The sequence below is a fragment of the Pollicipes pollicipes genome, unplaced genomic scaffold, assembly GCF_011947565.3.
Source record: "Pollicipes pollicipes isolate AB1234 unplaced genomic scaffold, Ppol_2.1 Scaffold_7261;HRSCAF=8764_pilon_pilon_pilon, whole genome shotgun sequence".
NCBI lineage: Eukaryota > Metazoa > Arthropoda > Thecostraca > Pollicipedomorpha > Pollicipedidae > Pollicipes > Pollicipes pollicipes.
In genome coordinates this window covers 22,627,599-22,640,286 of record NW_023597054.1, presented here as the reverse complement: position 1 = coordinate 22,640,286, position 12,688 = coordinate 22,627,599, and the positions used below count along the sequence as shown (strand labels likewise).

General features: G+C 46.3%; 1 protein-coding gene across 1 annotated transcript in view; it reads right to left on the bottom strand.

The window, feature by feature from the left end:
• The window catches only part of LOC119113238 (prenylated Rab acceptor protein 1), a 61,581-nt gene that overhangs the window by 13,250 nt on the left and 35,643 nt on the right, over window positions 1–12,688 (bottom strand). The window lies entirely within an intron of this gene.

Below are 12,688 nucleotides of genomic sequence, written 5' to 3'. Positions count from 1 at the left end.
CGCTATCCTCTCCTTTTTCCAGTCAATATGCTAGTTTGATGTAGATCAAGAACATATCTACAACACACACACACACACGCACACACACACACACACACACACACACACACACATATATATATATATATTGGATTTTACATGCTTCATTCTGCCTCAAGGAAAACTGGAAAGTGTACTGGAAATAATTATGCAATAGTTTGACTAGGCTAAGCTTACATTCATTAGCAATATCTACACCGCATAGGTCCCAGCTAGATATACAAAGCTGTTGGCACATTTAAAACATGAACATGCCATGTTAAAACGATAAAGTTTATTTTCCTTTTCTTCTCCGATTTGGCCATTTCTTCGTAGGTGGAGCACCTCATGAAAGATGGTCACATGCCAATATGCGGCTTCAGATAACCTCGAGGGTCAGTACCAGAAGCTATCCGACAGTCACATTTTACCACTGATCTAACGACTGCTGATCTCCGGACGGGGTCAGGGCCAGGACAGAGGGGTCCGTGACCGGACACGAACACCGCCACCACGTGTAACGCTTAGTTTTAACCATTCGTCGCTAGCTAAATTCTTCGTTAATTTCCACGTGGCATGTGCTAGAATGTTGGCAATGTATACGCAAAGGGAAACTTAAGTTGAACTGAGCCTTTCGTGTACTCTAAAGCTCCCTTTACTACTTTCTCCCTCGCAAAGTTGCAAGTACGTGAATTAATGTAAAGTAAGGTTTCGTTTCAGCTGTAATACTGGGTTTATGAGTGGACCAAACCACCCGATGCTTAGAAGACGTGGGTTGTCATTTAACTTCCTGGTGAACAAGGACAGAATATTGACACCTTTGCGCACTGACCTTCGCTGAGTGGATCCTAAACTTGTGTTTAAAACGTAATTGGCTCATCCGGCCTGTGATCCTGCTTCTGGCTTTGTCATGCGTCATCGCGAAGCCCCGCACGTCCGGGGCGGACTGCGTGCGCCAGTCGCGAGTGAGCCGAAGTGGCACCTGGTGCGTGCTGCCGTCCGCGCGCCAAGCGCACACCCCGCAGAGGGCTCACCTCGCGAGCTATGTCTCCTCGGTTGGGTCTCCAGGTGCAAAAAGCCCTGCCACACCGTTTTGCGTTCTTTTCATCTTATAGCCCGGGAATGGTCAGTATGGCCGAAAGGGCTTTTATCCTTCTAACCAAGTAACCAAAGCACAACTGTTTCGGTATTTGGTTAAGGTATGACATATATCTAGATTTAGCCAATATTGGTGGTTTGAAATAAATACTGTTTTCAGTATTTCGGATGATAGTGCGTCTCAGTCATGATAACCATATTGTCCCTACTTTATGCAGTAAGGACAAAATCTGCATACACACCTTTATCTACGTCTTTATATGCAGACAATGAGATTGAGGGATATTAATATAACATTACCGGGTTTAATGGCATTGTGTGCATGCATCGCGCCTTCGACGTTTAACTCCGGCAGAAGCCTTGGGCCACTTTCAACACCTAAAACATGACAAAATTTGCGTTGACTGAAAGTGGACTTTGTGTGCAACATGTGTAGCGTTCGATATGCGATTCCAATAGCAAGAATAAAAGCATGGTGTGCTGAGGTGCAAGCTGCTTGCTATGTTCAGTAAGTCATTAAAACAGGCAATGCAAGTAGGTGCAGGCAGTGTGTAGTGTGAAAAATGCTTCTTCGTTTGACAGTTTATACCTCCAAAGTGACCCCTTCATTGATCTCAGTTCCTGGTCCCCTGCCGAATCCAGAATTCCAGGTTTGGTGCTCGAGACATCTCAACCCGCTGCAAACGTCAACAGAGCGATCCTCAATACATTGACACATGGTGACCCTGACAGAAAGTGCCAACGTTCCATGAGCGTGGCTGTTACCCACGCTCCACCACGCTTCCCGCATAAAGGCAATAGGTTTGCGGCATTACGCACAGAAATAGTTGAATGCTGTGGTAAAATCGCAACTTGCCCTCCTCATTTAAAAATGCTGCAAAACTTCGCCGTTTGCCCCAACATGTCCCCGCTAGTGCCAGATGCAATTGTGTATTTTAAACAGTCTCGCTCAGTGCAGTACTCGTGCACTATGATTAAGACGCACCCGGGTGGCCGGGTGGACATTTCTCGCTCGAGAAGGGGCGGGTCAATTTGACCCCCTTGAGATCTCAGAAACTAAGAGGGCTAGAGCCACCAAATTCACAGGGCATGTTGGCCTATACCTGAACTAATTTAACACAAAGCTTGAGCCTCGCTAGTTCAACCTTCGGGTCAAATGAGATTAAACAAGGTTAAACCCCAAGTAAGTCTCCAAAGTGTCCTGAGAACCTAGATACCTCTTCTAAGCAGAAGGTCACATGATCATTCAAGGTCAGTGACCTTGTTTGACCTTTCGAAGGTCATGGCGACCAAAATCACAGAAAACTGCTTTAAGCTTTGTATTTGAATAAGCGACAAGATTATGTGGGGTAGTATGTTCCTAAAACGAAATGCTGACCTGGGTCATTTTAGGTTAGTGACCCATTCCGACCTATAAGAAGTACACAGAACAAGTCGTATGCGGTTTCTGTCATCAATAAATTCGAATTGAGCACCAGAAACTACCCCACACAGCAAGCCCTACAGTAATAAAACAGGTTGGTCTTGACCTTGGTCGGACCTTCATATCTGACACTAGGTCAATGAAGTTTGGTCATTCAATTGTTGTGTTGCTTAAGAAAGTGTCTCATAGATATATGACTTTGTCTAACACCCCGTTGTTACATCAGATTGAAGGATTCTCTTGAAATTGACTTCGCTGAATCCATGGCCCGACTTTGACCTGCCGTAGGTCAGTGACCTTACTGGTTGCATCCAATTTATTGATGCCACACGATCCACCATTCAGTTGCTACAAGTGTGCAAAATTTGTCGCCGCTACGCTGCGCCGTTCGGAAACAATTGCGGAAAAATCCTTGGGGTGTCAATGGACCCCACCCGAGTGCGTGTCAAGCATGTATCTCTTCACACATACGCATACATGTATGGATGCCATTATGCCTATATATAAATGAATATATGAATATATACATATATATATATATATATATATATATATATATATATATATATATATATATACATACATGTGTATGTGTGCGTTTGTGTGTGTGTGTGCATGTGTGTGTGTGTGTAATTCATACAAGAAAACCTTCTCCCGTTCGGATGAGTGTAACCACCTAGGCTGCACCTCCGTAATTTACACATTTATCGCTGTAGAACATGTGTTTTCGGTGCCTCTACCGTCAGTGCATTGTTAAACGCTATTGTTATTGTCAGCTGTATGCTGTTTGGACTATTTGCATGCAATTGGATAATTTTGCCACCCAGGGGCGAAAACATCTATCGTAATTTGTTTTCGATGTCCGGAGAGCAAGCTGCGATTTTACCCAAGCATTAAACTTTTCCTGTGCGCAATGTCACGAACTTACAAGGACACCGGGGACGAAAAGGCGTGGGATCGGTCTCGACCTGTTTGCAAAGGCATTTGACTAGTCATTTATACAATGCCTGTCATTTGGGCTTCATATTATTTTGCTCTGATGTCAGGGGTGGCTGAAGGTAACTACATTGCCTATTGTTGGACACCTCTTTCCCCCGGGGCCTGTGATTCGATCATGCTTCATCCATTTCAAATAGGCATTGATTTTACTGGGCATGCCCGAATCGCGTGATCTAACCGCATGCTTTTTATGAAATTCACATTGCACGCTCGTTGGCACGTGCCGTGCGCGAATGTTATGCACGCCATGCACGCTCAATGAAACGTGCGTGCAATTGGTGAACATTGCATATTTTGCAGCGCTATTTTGGTTAGATCGCTTTGATTTCAATGCAGTGTGCCCATGTGTATGGCGTGCTTCCAAGCAAGCTCAGACTGCATGCGTAGCAAGAGTGTTGTATCATGGAACTTATCCTGCACGGCAGGTTGTTGGATCGCATGGAAGTGTTTATGGGATTAAGTGCGAGTTTAACAGGGAAGTGCCCTTGGAAACGGAAATTATATCCTCATTTAACTGTGACGTGAGATAGCGCGTCGATGTTAAGTAACTCGATTCTGTCCGAAAGAAGCTCGGATAAAGGTCGAGGGATCAATCATCTTTACGATCTGTTTGCTAAGAACTGCAAGCGTATATTTGGTGTCCATTTTACATCGATCTCATTCTAGTTCCAAAAGCCAAGCTGACCGTACTTTTAATAACTCAGAATCCCAACACGATTTGCTTGGTGCTACACGCTAATTTGTTAGACGACCTAATTTAAGATGAGATTGCGTTATAAGAATAGCAAACAGCCCGCCCACCTCACATCTTGGTAAGTGACCCAGCACTCACTTTCATCGATGACCGCATCAATCGTACCTTGTCTTCATAAAAATTATCATCAAAGCTCACTGCATGACTGTATTTGGTGCTATAGCGGTATTTAACAGAGAAAACAGATTTCACCATAATTGTTTTCGAGTGAATGCAAGGTACTTTTATGGCACAGCTCACGCAATGCTTTCAGCGTCGCTTTATCAGAGTGTTTGCGCCATAAAATGTTGGCGAAAACTCGGCGGCCGTCACCAGATGCGGAATTCCAGTAACTGCGATGAGATGGCCAGTAGAGAGGACAGTTCTGAACGAACTGAGGTCATCTTTGCCCCGCAGCTTGAGAACGCCTGACAGTCACCAAAGCATTCTCGGATGAATGTACATAGCACTGATGTTGCCAGCCATGATTTACACATCATATAACCGTTTCACGCTGCTTTCTGAATGGTGATCTGCCCTGACAATGTGTCATGCCTTCAGCGAATTTAGACACTTTGCTGGAAGCTCTCTACCAGAGAGTGTGAGGCATTAACACCAATAAAACAATTGCCCGATACTGGGCAGAGCTTTCTACACTCTCTCCGGCGTGCTATTTTGCAACGCAAAAATAGATCACGTTGTACTTGCATGATGTCGTTTTAGCATATCTATAACATTACGCAATACGTAGCTCAGATGGAAATAGCAGCTTTGTTCAATTTGATACGAACGGTCATTTTAAAGAATCTGCATATTTCTGGAAGGTTAGGTACCACGCAAAAGCTTTCTTTAGTTGCCGAAACAAATTTGAGCCATTGCAAACGTATGTTTCTGTGTTGTCAAACATGCGTACCTACAAAAATAGCTTAACCATTTAGTTGGGCTAAATAACCGTTTCGCCAACGAAAGGGCATACAACTGGGACCAGAATAGCATACATTGGTCACATCCGTCATCTAAAGTCAACATTTTCATCAGCATTTCAACGATGTATACCTAAGCATTCCAGGGAAAGCAATAAGTTTGTTAATCGCTCTATCGGAATCAAAATTTCATCGAATGCTGGTGGCGGAGCTCATGGCACTGCAGATCGAGCTCCTTGGTTTATCAAAAAGCGCATTATAAAAAGCGCAAAAAGCAAACTGAAAGCGCTTACGTTTACTTTTTCTTGGCTCTTCCCATAGCCACCGACGAGGGGAAAATGTGTTACGTACTTCTGTCAAGCGGGCTGCTGCTTCACATGGCTAAAACGTTATCGACGCTGTTTTTAAAATGCCTCAGAGTTGTAGGTCTATGTGATTATGTCCGAACAAAAGGCATGGCTGCAATGGCCTTACTGGCTGTTTACTCAAACTTAGAGCTTGCACTAAGCCTCAGCGACTGCCCTAGTGGTGCATAATAAACAATGAACGTGCAAAGTGTATCCTGAGACTGACTGGTCCGTGCCTTGCTTCGAGAGATTTTCTAGCTCGGCTCCATCCCGGGATATGACAGCAGGGCAGGTGGTGGCGGGGGGGGGGGGGGGCTGCCGCGGAACACGTTGCCAAGGGGGCGCGCGCCACTGGAATCACGCGCGTGTTCTGATTTTAAGTACACTCTCCGGTTCGGTGACCTGCACCGAAGGCACGGCCTCATTCTAGTTGATATGAGCATTGGGTCATTCTTCATTAGCAGACATCGAGCGATCGGGGTAAGACCGCTGTGCGTATGTGTGCCACAGTGAGATCGGAATAAGACCGCTGTACATAGGTGTGCTACAGCGAGATCGGGGTAAATCCGCTGTACGTATGTGTGCTACAGCGAGGTCAGGGTAAATCCACTGTACATAGGTGTGCTACAGCGAGATCGGAATAAGACTGCTGTATGTATGTGTGCTATAGCGAGATCCTGACAGTGGATCAGTGGTCAAAACTGTCTAGCAAAAGAGTTTAAATATTTTCCCTTGTCACACGGAAATTTTATGTTCGCCCGATGAGGGAGCCCCGCTCATTTGCCAGGTCACATCAGGTCTCAGGTCGCACTGGTCAAATTAGCACTTTATAGACCCCTTGAGTCATCTGAAGGACTAAGCATGCTAAGGCAATGTAGAAGACGGCACTGAATATCTCTTGAAAAACGTTATTAGCGCGGCACTAGTAGACATCGACGGATGTCTTCTTTTACCTGTCACCTCAGGTCAAAGGAGCAAAGACGGCTGTTGCATTGGTCCGTCCGGCTATATCGAGAACTAAAGAGCGACACCAATGGGAAGAAGAGTGTTAGGCAGGGCTCCCGAAGCTGTAAGATAGGTGTCATTAAAGGGAGTGCTCCGCATTTGCATAGGGTTTTGAACTGCCATGGTCATCTTCCAGATCATTAGATGCTGTTCACAGCTATGCCCGTCTTAAGATCTAAATTTCTCTAGTTTTCAGCTATATGCCCGCGAAAATGTCCAGACTGTTTCGTGCAGACAATTTTAGGTCACCCAGGCATCCGTGGCGACATAATAACTTCCTTCAAATCGTGCCATTCCATCGGCCAAACAGCAATCAAGGCAAATGAAAATATAATTGTCGCGCCGTTTATATCTGGCGTTAGTAAACACGATTTCCTGATACAACGACCGTCAATTGGCTCACATCCAAGGTTGTGGAAGTTACGATGACGTAATCAAACAATGACGTATGGAGGAGCGTGTTTACTGAATACAGAAACTGCGCTGTCTAGAACAGTCTGTTCCACTTCCACCAGGGAGGCACTTTCATGCGAGAAATGAGCGCTAGTTGTCACTTTTTTTGCAAAATATCGCCAGCATGACCTCAAGGAAGAGGTCATAAATCGTGAACTGTTTAAGCCTAAAACTTAGCAATTTGCCAATACTGGACATAAATGATGTAAGCTAAGCTACTAAATATTTCAACCACTGGTCAACACCGTTCATACGCGTATAAGTTATCCAGAAAAACTTCTAGGCCTCTGAGGCGTGCTTGTACGGCAAGACATAAGACATATGACATGCAGTGTATTTGTGTATGTTTCTGATAGTACCTGACTAGAAAAACCCTTACGGGAAGCACTAAACGCGTTGAATGCACCATTGGTATATGAAGGCTCGTGCTAGCTTCGGTCCACGTCTGCACATACATGCTACGTAATGATTAACCTGCATGTTGTTGAAGTGCCGACTGGTTTACTTTGACCATATGTGGAATAATCCGTTTTAAGGTGAGAAAGCACATTTTCATGTTCTTCAATATCCAGCAAATGTCATCTCAAGTGGTCCACAATTTAAATAAATTGGACGGGTATTGCTTTCAAACGTGTGCATTCTGGCAACATCTACATTTGAAAGCAGTAAGATAAGTAATGACAATCTTTGCGGGTTTTGGACTTCGGACCACAGCCCGCACGACCACATGCCGCGAAAGATACATTGATTAGCTGTAATATAGGCTCGTTCTGCAGATGGTAAATGACGTTATGATTGGTTTCATCGGTCGGCAGACATCTAATCACATGATGATTCAACTCCAGTTTGTGAAATATGACATTTGCAGGCGTCGTACGTCTGTAAGTGACACAACAAAGCCGCATAAAACAGTTTATTGACTTCCTGAACAGTGATGCTATCTCCGCTACAATCGTCCGATTTGAATCCCAATTAGTGCTCGGGTCCTGATAATAGCATTAAACCGGATTTAACGATGGCGGGAATTAATTAAAATGTTTTATTAGTGGCCAGATTTTGTCAACCGCCACTGGCATTAGTCCCCTCCCACCCCTCCCCCAGCTGGTCCCCCCTGGCACCGGCGTCCACGGGAAGTGATCATTGCGGCAAACCGGTCCCTGCCACGCAGGGCCCCGCCGAATAATGATCATCAAGATGTAAGTTGCGAATAATAAGGATCAAAAGGCCACATTTGCTGCAAATTGGAGACCTAGCCATTGTTCGTATTCAAATCGGCATGCGAGGAAGGGGAAACGTCCCTGGTAATATGTCACGAACAAGTCATTTCTACTCTTTACAACATTGTCCCATTCAGTCTGAGGTATTAAATCATAAGCAGATCGTGTATGTAACAAAAAGACCAGCTATTTCGGCTTTTTTGGAAATCAAGCCACATTCCCTTTATCCATTGTCGCTCATCTGAAAAACCTCCCGGTTTTACTGACAATGCGTCAATGTATTCTACACAAAGCAGTCGGTGCGGGGCCTGTGTGCGCCGGCAAACCTTTTATACGACTGTGTGCTCTGGCCTGTTGGCTGCTAATCCCGGCCTTTGTAGGGGCGAGCCGGCGGTGAGCGAGTGCTCGTGCCACCCTCGGCCGGCGCCCCTCCTCCGGCTCCGGCTGGTGGCCGACGGCTGAGTGTCACGACCCGGCTGCAGACCCGCTGCGTCACCTGTTGATGTCACGTGGTCACGGCAGCCGACCGCAGTCGGTCTCCTCCGCCGCCGCCGCCGCCGTTGCCCGTCTCGTTACGTTAAAATTATTCCCGTGTTCGGCGGCCGAGATTCGCGTGGCGGCAGGTGGCGCCGCGCGCCAGGTGAGTTGGCCAGCAGCCGGCCGCGCGCCGCGCCGTAATTGGCCGCGCGCCGTGATAACGAGCGCCGCCGCGCCGCCAAGCATCAGATGGCCGCAGGATGGGCTCTGAAATGTGACCGGTGCGGAGTAGCCGCATCTGCCGCCGCCGCCACGCCGCGGCGGCCACGCGCCGCTCACCTTGACCATAACGAGCTGCTGATCGCCACCGATGACGTCACACTGTCACCGATGACGTCACCATTGCCACCGCCGGGTGCGGCGCTCTGCACGCTGGGCGCCGGATCACGGGGAGTCTGTTAGCGGGGCCAGTTGTTGCAGCGCCTCCCGGGCGGTAAATTGGCTGTGCCGGTGATTATGACGTTACGTTCGTGTTTGACGACGCTGATGCGGCAGGAACGAATAACGAACCTGGTGTTTCGGTGTTACGACACCGAGCAGCCTTGGGGCGTTAATTCCACTGATAAAGATAGGGGTGGTCGCGTTTATCGCCCACTGTAGCAATATGCTTGTCGTGCCAACGCCTAATCATGGTGCCGCACACGGCATGACATACACCCATAACGGAACATCTGCTGGTGTAAATTGCTTCTTTGCGGGGAATTTAGTTACTTGCAGCTTTATTAGAATCCTGGCTTGCTTTGTTTCATCTGCAAACGCTGTCCTCTTATTTTAATATTTGATGACAGGTTTGTTAGCAAATCCTAGACTCACCTGGTCGGTAAAATGTAGTGCATACTCAACCGATTTTTAGCAAACTTAATGGATGTGTTTTAATTGTGGCCGTGAAATCTACTATAGTCTGACTATTAGATGTATGAAGGATATATGTACACCCCCTTCATTTGTTCGACAACTGCATGGCTTCATTTGCAGTATATTTGTTATACAAATCCAGTCGGAGGGTGAAAGCTTCAGACGACAAATGGCCAGAAGAGTGCGTAATTAACCGCACCTTTTCCTATACTGGGGGTCCTTCAGTTCCATGAAGATATGACCTCTGCACAGTGAGACACTGGAAATAGAGGGGAGTGGCCCAAGCACATAAATTTGATGTTACGTTTAGGTTTCTGCGCACCTGTATGGTTTTCTACATTTGCGATGTATACGTTAAGCCTGGCGACGGTGAAGCCATATGTAGGTTGTGGCAACCTGCCTGCCTACGCATATTAGGACACTACCTGCCGCATGATTATAACATTACGCTACATTTCTTAGTAGATCCTGAAAATAACTTGCTCTTGTCAGCATTGTTTCTGTCTCTCCAAACTACAGACGTTTTTCACTTGCAGGAAAAGCAAGCGCACTTTATTAAAATGCAGTGCATGCTTGGCACACATCGGGCTTATGTAATGGGTCGCTGGTGAGAAGAATAAATTATTGATAGCCGTTTCTTGTCATGCCTCCCACAAAAACGTAGTGATTACATTTTGTAAACTTGGAAACCGTTGCCTATTTTCTAGTGGAACATTTGATCAAGCCATAGATGAATGAACACATTGGGGAAGTTGAACGATACAGTGACCACAGCCCGAGCGACACGCAGTGTGAATTATTTTCAAAGATGATTTCTCGCGTTAGGTTTTACACTGACTCATGCTGCAGGGTCCGGTCACCCATGTCACCCATGTCACCCATGTCATGTCATGTGGTGCAGTGACTTGTGACAGGAGTGATTAGATTTTGGTGACGACTGTGAGAACCAGAGAGGGGAAAGACTATGACTGTGCTATCACGCAAACACGTCTTCATTTGAAGTACACACATGACTCTAATATATTTCAATTTTATTGGCCCGATGCTCCTTGGTCATCGTAAAGCCGCATCATGGTCATTAAGGCGCATGAACGCAAATCGTTTAAATGTGAATGCTGGCCCTTTGTGCTGGAAATAAGTGACATTGATTTTGCTATGGGGCATCAGCGAGACAGAGATAGCCAGCCAGAATTTAGAATGCATCGTGCTAATATTAGACGTTGCGAGGCTGTCCTTACAGCCGCCAGTGTACAAGGTTGAGCAAAAACACAGAATTACAAACCTTAAGCGTGGGAAAGACAAAAAATGACTACATACGTGCAGACATTGCCAGCAAAGAAAAATAAAAGAATTACTAATGCAAGCCCTCGCAATTCCATGCCTGATTTGTGTGTTACACTGAGTGCTGCTCGGAGCACAAATGGCTAAGTTAGAGGGTACTTATGGCCCACACAGAATATAAAGTGAAAAATAAATTACCAAGAATATCAGCACAGCCATCCTTAGCACCTGATACCCGACATCCAGCCCAGAGCTGTCCTCACCTGATACCCGACACGGAGGTCAGGGCTGCCCACACCTGACACCCGACACCGAGTTCAGGACTGCCCCAAACACACCTGATGCCTGACACCGAGGCCAGGGCTGCCCGAAACACATAAGGTTAACCTAAACGGTTTCGATGACCCGTACCGAGTGTAAGGCCATAAACTAACTTACTACAGAGCAGCAGTATTCAAAGCGACGACACGCTATTTCTAAGCAGTTTTTAAAATGTTTCTCTATGTGCCTCATCTGAAAAACGCCGCTCAAATCATGTGTTGATACACCGTTAGCACATTTCGTCTCGGCCGAAGGTTGATATGCGCCAATATTGATTGTCACCATGCACGAGAATTCAAGAGCATGTGGCGTGGTCAGCTATGTTTTTTTGGTTACATGTGCAGTTTCGCTCTACCCACCCACCCCTTTAATCACAAAATCCTGCGTATTCCTCAAATCGGTAGTCAAAAGATTGCACGAACACGGCCAAAACTGCCTGCTTCGCCCACACTTTGTAATATATTGACATAATTGCATACGCAAATTGTGAACATCCACCTGCAAAATGCAAGCGCAAGATGGTGCGCACAAATTGTCATACTGTCAGTGCTTACAGTTGGACATATGTCATTTAAACGTCTTCTGCCACAAGTAGGTGCCGATGTTTAGATCGCCATCCCTAATCGCTTTGTAACTAAGGTCTTCATGTGGTTTTCAGTAGCAAGTTCTCACTATTTTAATGGCGCTCCAAAATCAAGAAGAGGTAGCATGGGTCTGAGTAAGATCCAATTATCACCAGGTACTAGCTCTGATCAGATCATCTCTGATTGGGCGGTACTAGAACAGGTTTTATTTCATGCGACCACCGCACAATGTTGATGTGCCGAATATCCCAGTGATCCAAATGCGTTTGATTATTCATGCGTTTTCAATAAACCGGTTCTAGTAACAGGAGAACGACGCCAAAACAAAAACTGGCCTTATGCCCAGGTGCGTGTCTTGACACTCAAGATGAAAGACTCAATTTACGAGCGTGATTTATGAGTTTAACAGTTTGAGGGCAATGCGCTTCGCCGTGGTCATAGCAAGGCTGGGTGATGTACAGAGGATGGTCTCATCGCGACATAATCATGGCGCGACTTACCGGGTATCGATACCAGGTCACCAGGTCACCACGCGAGTCACGCCCTCCAGCTGGAGACGTCGAAAGTTCCGCGGTCTGTTTCAGAACTGCCAGCACTCAATCAATGGCCGAGCCATATGTGCTCGCAGGGTCCCACCGGGCCCCAGACATGAGAATTCTCGCAGACCTTAACTACGACCAAGAAAAGATCTAGGAGACTGGGGAGACTGCAGCGCTGGACAATGCAATATCACACACAACACAGTCCAGATGCAGGCGGAGATGGAAAGAAGCGGATAACGATCAATTTCGTGCTGCCCAATTCTGTACTGCTCAAACGCTGGCGATAAGAACGGTGGCAAAACCCCAGCAGTGCAGTGTATCCAACGTTAGTTCTTCACAAACATGATAACAG